Source organism: Copidosoma floridanum, unplaced genomic scaffold, assembly GCF_036245765.1.
Source record: "Copidosoma floridanum isolate Cflo_tuat_1 unplaced genomic scaffold, Cflo_Japanese_pri ptg000022l, whole genome shotgun sequence".
In the NCBI taxonomy this organism is placed as follows: Eukaryota; Metazoa; Arthropoda; class Insecta; order Hymenoptera; family Encyrtidae; genus Copidosoma; species Copidosoma floridanum.
This window is the reverse complement of record NW_028321899.1, coordinates 9,192,882-9,207,826: the sequence shown is the minus strand read 5'-3', so window position 1 is coordinate 9,207,826 and position 14,945 is coordinate 9,192,882.

The window sequence follows — 14,945 nt, the reverse complement described above, 5'->3', positions numbered from 1 at the left end:
TACTTTAATGGTGAATGCCCTTGTACTTTTAATGAAAATAGTTCATCTGTAACTATAAATATCCAGACTTATGATACAAGAAATCTTTGCCATAAAAAGAAAAGAAAATTAAAAGGTAATCAAAGAAAAGAAGCAAAAAAAAACTCCTTTATCAAAAGTCCAGTTGCTTACGAAAAAATGAAGCACACGAATACCTTGAATATTCTGATGTTGAACCACCTTATTTTCATACTACAGTAAATCTGAGGAAAGCTAGACAAGAAGCTGTGGATGAAGCCCTGAAATTAAAGGGCCCAAAAGCTATCATAAGATCATTGCTCTATCTGAAAAGTCATGGGTTCTCAGAAATTAGAGACTTGTATTGATTTTTTTTTAGAGCGATATATTGGCTAGATGAGCAAATAATCTTATCGCAGGAATTCAAAAAAAAAAAACGTTTTTGTGTGTCCATCGATGCATCTGGAAATTTTGTAAAATCTATATCTACAAATAATGATACCACTGGTTACGCATTTTTGTATATGATGGTAAGTCAATGCATGGGTAAGATACTTTCAGTATGGCAAATGTTAAGTGAAAAACATGACACAAACACATTAAAATCAGCATTCAATGAATTAATTAAAGCTGGTGCTACAGTTCCAGATGAAGCAACAACTGATGGATCTCTGGCATTGTTAAATGCAATGTCCTTAGCATTTAAAAACTGTTCATATAAAGAATACTTGTGCCACTCTTTTAATGTTTTAATAAAGAAGAAAGAAACAAGAAAAAAGTCTTTTATATGTCTTAATAGAGCTTATATAATGCACGCTGTTAATAAATGGAAATGTTTTAAAAACAATGATTTTAGAGTAAATGATTTCTTCAAAAGATGTATTGGCTACTGTATACAGTTACAGAGCATTGATCTTATAGAAGATATGCTGACAGCAATGTTTATTGTTTCTTTAAGTTCGTTCTACAGTGAAAAATCTGAGTGTGATAATCAAAGAAACTGGTTAATAAATAAGTTTCAAACATTTAACCAACAAGATTATGTTGAGAAGGAATCTCTTAGAATAATAGGCTATCAGGATATTTGTAATGAAGAGGAAGACACTGAAATGACTCATGAAAGTAGCATTAAATATTTCATCGAAATTATCTATCAGAAGTCACTGAATCTGTGTGAAAATCATACTTCTTTGTTGGCAGTTCCAAACATCTATTACTGCCCAGATTGAAAGGACAATATTTTTTAATAGTACTCTCAATTCCCTTCTTCAATAAATGTTGTGGTACAACATTATAACTCTCCAGTTGAGGTAGCAACTTCGGGTAGGTCAGAAGCTCATTTCATGGAACTTGAAAATTTGGATTATATGAGCTATCCTATAAGTGCCAATCGATTTATCCTTTGCCAATTAATATTGCTGGATGATCGAGTCAAATTATCAAAAGCAGCTTTAAAAAATATGGAATTAAATTGACCTCTGTCTCATACTGATGTAGATTTAAATATTGATGAAGAAAGTGAAATAGAAGACTACAATATTGAAGATACTGATGAGAATGATGAAATTTATGAGAATAAAGAAGTAGATAAGTATTAAAAAGAAAGTGATAATTTGGAAATAAATTTGATAAAAATGGAAATGTCTGTAACAACTTAACGCATGGTGGAATAAGATTTTTGTACAAAAATACGTGTGCGTATGATTCCCTTATAAAAATATTAATTAATTCATACAAAAGTTACGAAAATGTCAAAAATTTTATTGACAATGCTTTGAATATAAAATTTATGCAAAGTTTACATGAATATGTAAATAATGGTTTTTCTCTTACTACGCTGTACTCAAATAGAGCTGAATTATTACATTTTTATGGAACTATTACTGGAATGTAGTTGATTGTAGAATTAATGTAAGTCACCTACTGGAGAAATTATTAGAAGAAAGTAATCAGTCATTACAACAAACAGTTAAATTTGCGACAATTGTAATTATCACAAGAAAACTAGATACTACAATACTTTGATAATTCCGTTCCACGTTGTCCGTAAGATCGTACCCGGTTTGAATAGATTACAAAATCTCCAAGAATGCATGAACGATATTTTCAATAAATTTGCAACTACTCATTGCGTTATGTGCCAAAAAAAACAATTGAAAACAAATATTCAAATTAACAAATTATTACTCATTGAAACAAAATTCATTTTCACAACTCGCAAAATATGCTACGTCATAAATAATGAATTTCCAAAATCTTTAATTGTACACGACAAACACTATGATTGTAAAGGTTGTATGAAAGTCGTACCTGGTCCTCTTGACCATTACAAAGCATACGTTTTCATTAATGGCATATGGGAAAAAGAATATGTTGACAGGATCCCTGTGGATGCAAAAAAATTCCTTTTATTCTACATTGAATCAGAAAAAATATAGTGCATATAAACGTACGCTTCTAAAATTATTAAAAATATTACTACTATTGTAAAATTTACTTAATATTTTTTTTTTTTAAATGATGAATCTAATCTAGTAAATAATCATCACAGTGATGTCGAAAGCTTGCATCATAAATAATATGTATTCTAAATATATTTAAGAAAGTCAATAAAATGTTCTTACATTCTTATTTTTTAAATGACCACATATTACCTTTTTCAAAAATTCGCACCTAATGTAACTCCTCTTGACGACAACAGGTGTTAATACTCATAGAGTTACAACTTTTAAAAAAACTCTATGCCTTGTCAAGCGATGTAGAGAGCAGCATGGTATCATATCTGTGCACAGAGAGTATGCGATGAATTTCACTTTTACTGGTGCTGAGCACCTTGTTCAACTAGCTCATGACCTACGACTTGGTTTATCCTTAGCCTGAGCAATGTCAAATTCAAGTCAGTAACCTACAACACAGTCAATGCTCATAAGCTTGTACGCTCTTTGGACACCTTGTCTTGGGATATCAGATTGAAACAGTCTGGAAAAGTCAAGCACTGGATTAGTACAATCTAAATAACTTTTACTGAAATTAATCGAAAGTATTCACAGTATTATATTTAAAATGTGTCATCCAAAAATTTTTATTCAAGTAATGTTACCAGTTATGAAAATTAAGCAATACTACCAAGCACAAATTAACTTTTTCAATGACACAGTACCAAGTGTACGTAGTAGCCTTCCTGTAGTTAGAATAACTTAAGAATCACTGTAACGACAAACTTCAACGATATGATCCTTCTCAGCAATCATCATATTACTTTAACATTTAACATCAGGTACTACCTGACGTCCAGACTTGTATAGAAACATCTCAAGTTTAATGAAACGCACTTTCTCATCAAATATCCACTTTTATGAAGCCGTGTAGACCTGAGCTCGTATTAGGTATTTACTTTGTGTATAAATCTTTCAAAAAGGCACATAAGTCGTACGAATTACGATTTATTTTGCTAAGTGACTCCATATTATAGTTGCTCACATTACACACACACACACACACGCACACACATGCTCTTGGTCTCTGAGTCGTCTAACATTCGATTATCAACTTGGATGAATGGTCGAAGAGAATAAGAATAATTAAACTTTGATTTGCAACGCAAAGCGATGCGCGAGCGATTGGAATGCAAATATTGCAGATTAAGACCTGGTAGTTGAATTATTGATTTGTACTCTAAATTTACATTAAATGATGTTAACTTTAACTTAATCTTTAAGCACAATTCACGCCCAAACGATTGGTACTACTGACTTTATGATAAAGTTAATATTTTTTAAAAAAATTGAAATTTAATTTAATTTAGCACCCGGAACGTTTTTTATTAATAAATAAATAAATAGTGGACGCACAATTATGAAACAAGCATTTCTGTGATGCGCAAACAAAGCACAATTTATTCGGCCGTTTTGTTTTATAAAAGCGTTAGTTCCGGGTGTCCAAATCACACGGCTAAGTCAAGTCCGTTTGAAAAACTAAGGGATTCATTAGAAAACATTGAAATGAATACTGTGATTGATATTCCATCAGTCGTAAGTAAATCTGAAATGATGTTTGGTGTACTTAAATTTGCGGTGACCCATAATTTATTTTACGGTGCCATTGAAGACTTTTTTAAGATGATTAATAGTTTTTTTTGCCGACATCGTCTTACTACATTTAAAATACCATATTAATAAAATGTTTTATTGCAATAATAATGTTGAGTTGCATGCAGTCTGTTATAATTGTCATAAATACGTAAAAAAATTTTGTCAAAATGAGAGACGAGTTGAATGTAAATTATGTAATACGGTTATTAATTTAGAAGATCCTACTTATACAGATTATATTGTAATTCATGATGTAGAAAAAGAAATAGCTACGTTAAAAGAAGGAAATAGTAAATATTTTAAAAATTTAAAGAACAACCCAATCATTGATGGAACTATAAGAGATTTTACAGATGGATGGATGTATAAAAAAACTATGAATTAGTTATCAGAAGAAGAAAAAAAAATTTTGTTTTGATAACTATCAATAGTGATGGATCTCCAGTTTTCGTTAGTTCGAAATTTGCAGTATGGCCAATCGAATCAATAATTAATGAAATACCATATTATCAGAGAACATTTCAACCCATTGTTTGTGGAAGTTGGTCGGCAAAGTCAAGCCCAATATGAATATATTCTTAAAACCGTTTGTCAAACAAATGAATAAGTTAGCCAACGTAGGAATTAAATGTACAATTAATAATCAAGAACGTACCATAAAAGTATACGTAACATGCTGTTGTGTTGATTCACAAGCCCGCGGACCAATACAAGGTATTAAACAATATGATGGATACTACGGTTGCAGTTAGTGCTTGCATCCCGGTTCAAATGTATCAAAAGGTAAAGGGCATTGTATGAAATACATTATTTTAGATGATCCTGTCATGAAACGATCAGAGATAACGATGATCAGGCATGCACAAGAAGAACTAGATATATCAAAGCCAGTTAAAGGTGTAAAAGACTATCAGTTTTAGCAGATCTTACTATATTTAATATTGTTGACGGATTTGTACCTTGTTCTTTGCATTGCTATAATTTAGGTAACGCTAAAAGATGTTTGAAATAATGGATCAATTCCACAGGTTTTCCATACTTTTTAAAAAAAGAAGAAATTGAAACAATTAATATTTACTTAAAAGAAATAAAATTACCAAATTAAGTGCAAAGGTTATCTCGACCAATTGACGACAAAAAATATTTTTAAGGAAAAGAATACGAAAATTGGGTACTATTTTTAAGTGAACCGATATTAGATACTTTTCCTAGATTTCAACCCTATCTTGAACACTGGAAATTATTCGTAAAAGGATACTATGTTCTAATGCAAGATGCCTTAAAATTTGGAGAACTACGCCTGGCCCATGAACTCCTAACTGAATTTGTAGTGCAAACTTCTGTTTCTACATTCTATTCAAAAAGTGCTATGACTTACAATGTACATCAGTATTACATGAAACACAAAGTGTCGTTAATTAGGGACCCTTATTAACTCATTCGGGCTACTGTTTTAAAAATGGTAATGGTCAGATTTTGAAAATGATTAATGCAGCCAAGAGAGTAACACATCAAATTACCAGATCGATTCCAATGAAACAGTGTGCAGTAATCGTACAAAAACATGTTTAGGCGATAAATTCTACATCACCAGTTTTAGATTATGTTGATGATCTAGAAAAAAAACACGTGAAAAATACACTAAAGCTAACACATGCTAGATATTTCGAAAAATACTTATACATGCATACAAAAGGGATGAATGGATTTTCTTAATCTCTGGGGACTAGATCATACAAAAAAATGGTAAAAAATCGATGCTTGTTTACTTCATCTACAAAAGACAGAGTGCGATCAGATAATTATTTTGCAGTAACTGTAGATGGAAATCACATTAAGCTTGTTGAGTTTATTGTTGATTTAGTAACATTGTCAGAGTACACGCTTTACTATCCAGTTACAGTGGAACAAACTGATCATCCTATCAAGAAATCAGTGTATCAAATGTTTTAACAGCTATTAATACTAACAGTATACAAAAAGTTTGTGTACATATTGCTTCAACTAGTCTTGACGCTGAGTACATAATATATAACATATTCAAGAACACTGTAGAGTCAAATAGTTTGACGATTGGTTGCCTTACATTTCACTAGTATTTTTTTTTTGGTCGAAACAAGCTTGAAGGTATGAATTAAAAAAAAAATCATTTTCTGGCAGTGAAGTTTTCACCCATATCGTACATATTTCTAATACTTTTGACCCATACATTTTTTTATATAATGTTTCCCTCATACTCCTCTAATCTCTTTTCTTATGTGGTCAGATTTAGGAAAGGATTTATAAGGGTATCTTTTTTGTCAACAACCACTTTTGACGCCGTAGACGTATTTGCTTAGTTAGTTCGCTGCTTTTTCGATATTCTTTTTTTTTTTTTTTTTTTTTTTTTTTTTTTTTTTTTTTTTTTTTTCTTACAACAACAAAGCTTTCATTTTTCCTCTCTAATGACTAGAGAAAGTGTACTTTTTAAGACGTTTGCGTGGCGACTAAATTCTTAAAGCTGAGCTTCAACTCTACTTGCGTCAAAGCGTGATTTTTTTTTTTTTTTTTTTTTGAGCCAGTAGAATCTCCGTGTGTGGTCCTTATGGATGCAATTTAATTTTTTTCTTTCTTGCAAAAGCAGGAGCAGCTCGTGTACGCTGCTGCGCAATATCGTTATGTAAGTGACAGCTTATGTGATTGCAAGCGTCTTTTATTTTTTTTCAGTTAAGCATGCAAGTTGTAGATTCGTATGCCTTCTCTCCAATATCGACGACCCTGTTTGAATGATGGTGGTCTAGTAACGTTGTCCTTCGATGGCCAAGTTCTCAGAAACACTGCCGCACACTAGGTGTGGTCGATTATTCCTCTAGATCGTCGAGCGGTGATCTGGGTGCATTATTTTGAGTCTCCCTTACATGAAAGATTAAGTACTGGTCCATGTAGTTTTTGCAAAATTATGCTAACTTTGAGGTGGACAGTTTGACGAACGGGCTATTCGTTAATTTAGACATGGTAGTCAATTCTACATCCCGTTACGATTATGTGTGGCGTTTCAGGTGTTGTGGTTATCAGTATATCATGATGGTAGGAGTGGGATTGTTTCTAATGGAGAACGATAGCAGGAAGTAAGAAGAGGAGATTTAATCTCTCATACTCGACGTGGGCTCGTGGGCCTTTTTAAAAAATAGTTTTATTTTTTCTGAAATTGTCTTATTAATTTTTTTATCATGCCTCTATGCTCCTCTCTACCTAACAATGATTGCTAAAATTTTTTATTTTTTTTATGTTTTTTTTTCTTACAATAATAAAGTCAATCGGGTAATCAAGAATAAAATTATTTTAATTTACAAGTATATGTCAGCTTATAAGTTTGTTTTTTCCTTTTTATTTGTCTTTACCATGCGTAATTTGTACATTTGGCCTGTGAGTTAATTCTACTCCTATTGAGTACGTCTACTCACTAGAGAGTGCCACACGCGCTCCTCATTCGCTTTGCTTTTTTTCATTCACATTACATCAAATTACAATTGAATAATATCATTAATGCTTTGTTCATGCGTACCCATCCATTATAGTTGTGGTTTTTTCTTTGCAAATCTAAGTCTAACGTATGTAAATATCTAGTTTGCGGCGCGTCCGGGGCCGTGAAAAAAGTTTCATCGTAAACCTTATTAATCCCATTTTTTTGTCATATTTTCGCGCTGCGTACGGGGGCCACGAAAACTTTAGAAATCTGAATTTTCGTAAGTATTTTTACAATAGTCTATCTTTACAAGGGGGTGGGTTAATTGTCAGAATATCTGTTGGTTGCGCAGTAATCACTTATTTCATAATTTCTTTTCGTATGATTTGTTGCTCACTCACAGCTCGTCCGAGGGCCATAAATTCATGAAAACCAACGCTTGTCGCGATATATATATATTATACACGTATTTTTCTGTTTATTCTGTCTTCCTTTACAATATACTATGTCGGTATACTAGCTTTATTTTTCTTGTATCCAGTATTTCTTCTGTCATTATTATTATTAATATTACTATCATTATTATTAATATTATTAATATTTTTATAACTATCGTCGTTGTATTTTCTTCAGTCAATGGCTTACCGTTGCTTTAAGGATTCGGCGGGGGTGGTGGTTCAGGTGGGGGCCTTATGCGCTTTTTGTTAGGCTCCCACAAGTCAATCCTCATTCCCGGCCTTCCCTCTACATCTTGCATTTTCATGCCAATCATTACTAGAGCCCGTAATTCATCAGACCTTCCTTCTAATAAATCATGTATGTTCGGCTTTCCTTGTTTATTGGACTTGATTAGATTCCTTACATGTTCTTTTTCTTCTTAGTTGCAACCAGCTGTGTCTACGAGTTGCATCATTTTGTCTACCCGTTTTTTTTTCTCTAGCTCCCCTTCGTTTTTTGTAAAAATTTTAATTTTCTTCTTGTCACCTCTTTTTTCTTTATCAAATAATCTTATCATTGCTTTCCCCAAGCTTTCGACGTCGTCCCCTTCGACGTCCTCTGCGCACTTCCGGTGAATTTCCTCATATTCTAGCAGCTCTACTTGCGGAACAGGCATGTATTTTATTTCGTTACTTGTATTAATGCACTCTACGACTATTTTACCATTATCATTCCTGGCTATAAGGTTCCCGAACAATATTCCTTCCTCCATTTCTTGGAGGGGTATCCAGCCGTTTTCTGAATTATTTTTGCTTTTTCTTATTCGTTCATGAATTATTTGCCTCGATCTCGCAGGTATTTTAAAATACTCCGGCCTTACCAGTGGTATCTCTACGCTATTCAATTTAATCGTATTTTCGGCGGCGCTTATCTGGCCCCGGTATTGCTTAAAAATATACAACCCTATGATTCCTTCCGCGTCAATTGGGAAGTCATGGGGGACTACATGTAATGTGCACTCTAATCCGTGCAACTGATCCTGCAATCTGAGCCTGTACTGTGCCCAACGTTTTGCGTGCTCCGTGAGTCACGTCGATAATAGCTACTCGATACCTACTGTCTATAAGCATGTCTGTGCTTAGAAAATTAACCTTTACAATTAAAATCTCTGCGCCTGTATCCGCAGAAAAAGTCGCCCTTCCATTCTTTAACTGTGGTCCCTGTAATTGGACCGATGAAGGCATATGCCCTGTTCTTGCAAGTTTTATAGTTATCTTCAGAAGCTGCTCTCTTTCTTCGTCACGCTCTGAAAGCTTGGGTTCGTCATTTTCTAGGTGTGTGTCTGGTGCCCTTATCTGATTACTCTTTTTGCGGGCCCTCCTGCCTTTTCTTGTGCGTTTACAGCTCCGTTGTGTCGGAGTGTCATCTTGCTCTACCGTATTACTTTCTATTTTTTCTTGCACTGTGTAAGTACTCGGACTGTTGTTGTGCGTTTTCTTCTCTACTATCTCTTTCTCCGCCTTTTGCGGCCTCTCTCTCACACATTCTTTCTCACCAGACACACTTATCTCTATCTCTTGCTCTAGTTGATGCCCGACGTTTGGGGAGCACGCCAAACATCTTGCGAGTTTAAAGCTGCCGGTACGTCCCTCCTATTGTCAGGGCCGTATGCGTTGTTTTCTCGATGCTGTGGGCCCCTATCCCATGGCAGCTCTTGCCTAATTGGGTCCCTATTATAGCCGTCCCTACTCTCTTGATTTGTATAGTTGTTTCCATAACGGTTGAATGATTTTCTGTTGTTGTTATTATACTGGTCACTGTAGCCGCGGTTGGTGTAATAATTACTCCCTGTAGGGTTGTAGTTATCATACCTGTTATTGTTATCATTCCTGTCATAGTAGTTGTTATTTCTATTATTGTAATTGTTATTTCTGTTATTGAAGTTATTATTCCTATAATTTTAATTATTATTCCTATTATATTGTTCTGCTGGGCCATTATTACAGCCCCTGTTATAATCATTGTGATTATTGTTATTAAAGTTATCATTCTTACCCCTACAATCATAGGCATTTCTGTTGGTATGGGTATTATTCACGGGTTGGTTATTTCCCTCGTTTTGCCGTCTTTCCTCTCCCTTTATATCTTGCATACGTAAACGACAGTCTTTCGCATAGTGTCCTGAACTCTGACAATAATTGCAAGTTTCCTTTTAACTCTCTTCCGTTGTCTTGCGAAGTTTTTCTGTCATTGATTACTGCTAGTAATTTTCGGTATTTCTCGACTGAATGCCCGGTTCAAGCGTCGCAATATATACAACGTTCTACGTTTGCTGCCGTCCCTTGTGCCCCGTTAGTGGTTTCTGTTGTGTTATCTTCTGTACTTGCTAGGTTTACTAGTGGCCCTCGCAAGGTTGTTGCCTTATTGTATGCAGGCAGTGCACTTACTGGTATTGCGTGCCGTAGACTGAGGTCACTCTCTATTTTTAATACCTCTATGATTGCTTCACAGAGAGTCCTCGGATGTAAGCTTGTGATTTTGCACCTGTATGTTGGGTGCAACCCATATGTAAATTGTTTGACTGCTTCTGCCTCTACGCCTTCCTTTAGGACCTGCTTTTGAATCGGCAGTAAGCTTGGATTCGAATCGTGCAGCATCGTGAGCCTGTTATATAATCGTTGTACCCTTCCACCGTAATCTTCTATCGATTCCCGATTTTGCTGTCTGATTGTCTTCAATTGTGCCATTAAAGTGTCCAAATTATTCACACTCCCATATCTGTTCGAAAGTTCTCGAAGAAATTCCTGAACCGTGCCGAATAAAGCTAATCTAGGCGCGAAATGCTCAGCTGCTTTTCCCTTTAGTCTTCTTGCAATGGTTCCAAGGAAAAATAATTCATATTCTTGACCGATCATTTGAGCAGTCATTCTTACCATTCTTTCGAATAGCGGCAGATTGATTGGGTCGCCGTCGAAGAACGGGATGCTATTTGCCATGTGGCTGAGCGTGGGCAGAACGTTTTGTTGTAAATTCTGCAGTCTGCGTAGATGGTTATGATTACCTGTAGCTTGCATATTTTTTGTATATAGGCCCATGGTTGGTGCTATATTGTCCCTATCCCTTTGTTCATTAAAATCGGTCCAGTTTGTGTAATTATTAGTCAACGGTGGTTTTGCTACCATAGACGCGAATTCCTTTATTTTTTCAGGTTCTTTGTTCATATCTCTTAATCCGTTCCACAGCTGTTGAGCATGTAAGTCTCTCGTCCCAGAGTTTCTTGTACCTTGATATTTGTAACGGGGTGTAACGTGAATCAGCCGCTCTTGTTTCTCTGGCATGCTCCATTGTGTTGATAACATATTTGTTTCATTTTTTCGAGTTTCACGTATTTCTTCAGTTTATCTTAAGCTTCGCTCAATGACTCGTTCGCCAGAGAGAGGGTCCATTTTTTTATTTATACGGCCTGTGTTTGCTTTTGTGTCACACAATATATTCCTTTTATCGCTTATCATCGGTGACGGATTTCTGCTGGTCTCTGTGTTTGACTCATGTGGCACGTTCACTTCCTCTGCTCTTTTTAGTTTTGCTTTTATCTTTGAAAGTAAACTCATGACTATCGCTTTTGTTTCTTCATCCAGGGCGTCTAGTTTCTCACACCCCTTGGGTTCCAGCTCCAATTCCAACATTTGTTCTGTCATGTTTTCCTTTTGTTGTTTACTATTGGGCTCTGGTCTGTACAAGTCTGCCGTGATATTATTTCTTGGGCCTTCGCTATCACTCTCTGACTCATGGATAATGTCGCGTAGATGAATCGTTTTTTCCCTTTTATTTTAGTTTTCTTTTTTTTCCTCTTTTATATATGTACTTCTATGTGTCGTATCCTCCTTTTTGGTTCTAATAAGGTGTATTTATTCTCCTAGCAACTGGGCTGCGTTTAATTACCTGTGTCGCAGCTTAACAATAATCGGGTATAAAGAGTAGTGACAGGCGAGATAAGAAAATAAAAAAGTAGCGTTCGTCTTTCACTAGCTCTCTTTAATTTCGTGCCCTTTCTTTGTTTAGTGATAAATAGGGAGAAATATTATTTTGGAAATATCTGTGGTCTGTTTTGTTAATAAGAATTATAATAATGAAATTAGTGGTATATATGGCTGCCGGTTATTATTATTATATTATTATTTTCGAATATTTTCTATATCTGTGGAAGCCTACTTATAAATTCCCTTTGTTTTATGTTTGATATGCCCAAATTTTTCGAATCTGCTGTTTATTTAAGTCTGTTGTCTCGCACGATTTTTCTTCGGGTTCTTAGAGTGAAAAAAAACGCCAAACACGGGAAGCGGACGTAATGATAAATATAAATCCAGAAAAAAAAAAAAAATTTTCTACGACCTTATTTTTGCCTAATAAGTGCCTTCCCTCTTTTGCGCGGGGAGTAAGGTACAAAATTAATTTTATCATAAATGGACTCACGTTCTCGTTGATATGCACACCAGTAGAAATAAGATTTTGAAAATCATCTCTTTTCAGCGCTCGCCGCTTGTCTCCTTGATCCTTGATCCTGTGATTATCAGCAGTTGGTGTCCTAGTCCTGTTTTCCTGCGGGTAGATGTCACTATCGCTTGCAGAATATGACTGCCCCTGTCCTTTTTGATCGGCTTCTCGGCTCCTCAATTTTTTATTGTTGTATTTTTGCGGCACCGCACTATGTGTGCTTCTCGGCGTGCAAAAAAAAATTTTGACTCTTACCAAACTCCACACTTAGCACCAAAACTGTTACGTGGGAAAACCGAAAGGTAAGGAGGTGGTTCGCGAGATCGATCAAAACCTTGGAACCTTAAAGACTTTTATTTAAGATACTTATTTATAAGGCAAAGACGCGTGTGTGTTCCCGATTAATTGCCCGATCTCTCCGAGTGTTCTCTTCGTTCTCCTCCCTGTCCCAGTCGTCTCTTCATTTTCTTGATTTTGAAGCTTGCTGGGCCTTATATTACCTCGTTTCCCTTTCGTCGGTACCCTCTTGATAAGGTAGCTTCGTTGTCACTAGGGGGAGTTAGTATGATATGCCTAGCATATCGTACGTAACAGAACATTATCTGGTAAGTTTTTTTGATGAATACTAAAATCGTAATTCTTGATTATACCTAAACTTAAAAAATAGTGGCACCACATTCTGGTATTAAAAATTTGCTATATGAATGACGTTGTTTGTCACTTTGTCGTATAAAATAAATGCTCGAATTTGATAAATTGTGAGCGTTTGAAATTTATGTTAATGTTTTAAATTTTTTGCAAAAGGATTATTATTGCGCGGTTTCGTAGTGACGTAAGAAACAATTGGCCTTATAAATCACGGAGATACAGAGTTGCAGAATATTTAAAAAAACAAAGACAAAGTCAATTTATCTACGATTGAAAGATTTTGTTCCACTCAATGTTTTTAACTTTAACTTTATTTCCATTTTCATCTTGCACGAAAATACGATTGTGAGTTATTTATCTTGCTAAGACAACATATATTTGACGGTGTGAAATCAATTATGTCTCAAAATATTATCCTCCCATATCAGACGTTTGATTTTGTGATCCATCTATAATTATCGCAAAAGCTAAAACTATAAGAAATTTTTTTCTGTATAAAATGGATGGTTATAAGGTGTTTTTTTAGTACTTAAAGTGATTTTTGGTATAAAAACAAGTTGTACAAATTTTTTACCTAATTTTATTTTTGCCTAAGTAAAGAATTTTATGAACTTTATTTTTTCACTTTGCGCCATTACGTGAATCTTTCGATGTACTTAAGTTTTTATTATTACGACAACTTGAGTATTTTTATCGGAAAATTAATATGAATATTATTGTTTAATTTATGAACTCTTTTAGATTTCGCTCTATTAATACTGTAATATATATTTTTCTTTCTTTTTATTTGAAACATTATTATTTAAAAAATAATAGTAGGACATGCTCGCCTCCCTTATTCTCTATCGTCACGGTTCTTCCCATCTTCCCTCAACGGGCCTCCTCAATCAGCCCTTAATTCGTTATTACACCTGCTCACTTCCCCCCCTCATGCTCTTTTCACGCTGTTCTTGATTGATTTGAACATTGTTTTTACAAAAAGCAATTTTCTCTGGGCTATTCGTTTTTAGGACACAATCAATATTCTAAGGTGTAGATAATTTAAACAATTTATGAAACTTCTTTTCTATTGGAAGAATTCAGCAAAAAGAGAAATTTTTTTCACTAAAAACGAAGTCTTCCATAAATAAGTAAATATTTATTTTAAATATTTTCGAAAAGTAGGAACAATGTGGTAACTAAATGTTTACTTGACAGTTGCTCTATCACTTAAGCTACCAAGTAGCTGTACACTCACTAGCACCGAAGGTTTAGATAATTTTTCGCTCCTTATTTTTGCTGTTTTAGCCTCCACCTAAAAATGCTTGGTCCATTGCATGTAAAAATGTTAGTTAATGACTTTTAGGTAGTAATTTAGGTAAAATTGTTCTAGAAAAAAAAAATAGTTATCGCTAGAACACGATGCTAAAGTTACATTTGTTTGAAGTTGATTTACAGTGAAAGCAATTACCGCTACGTATGGCCCGATAATGGACTGAGTTGGGGTACTTGAGCTGGCATCTCATGAAAATGTTATCTCTATTACCTTGATGATAAACGGTACCAGCGTAGCAACCTTTTAAGTTTAATGTCTAGTAGAGGAGGTTTGCATTATTAAGGAGTTTTATGTCATACGTAGCCTTAAAATTGCTTTAACAAAGTAGCGTATGTAATGCATGCAGTACTTAAAGAAGATTGCTGTCGCTCATAAACGTTAGCTTAATCCCATTTGAGCTGCTCTATAAACGTTCTTACTTTGTTGTGTTGAAGACCATTGTTTAAGGATTTGAGGGCTACCTTAAAAGATTGCAATGCTTGGTGTTTAAATGTGATTTTGGAAATAGATTCCAAAT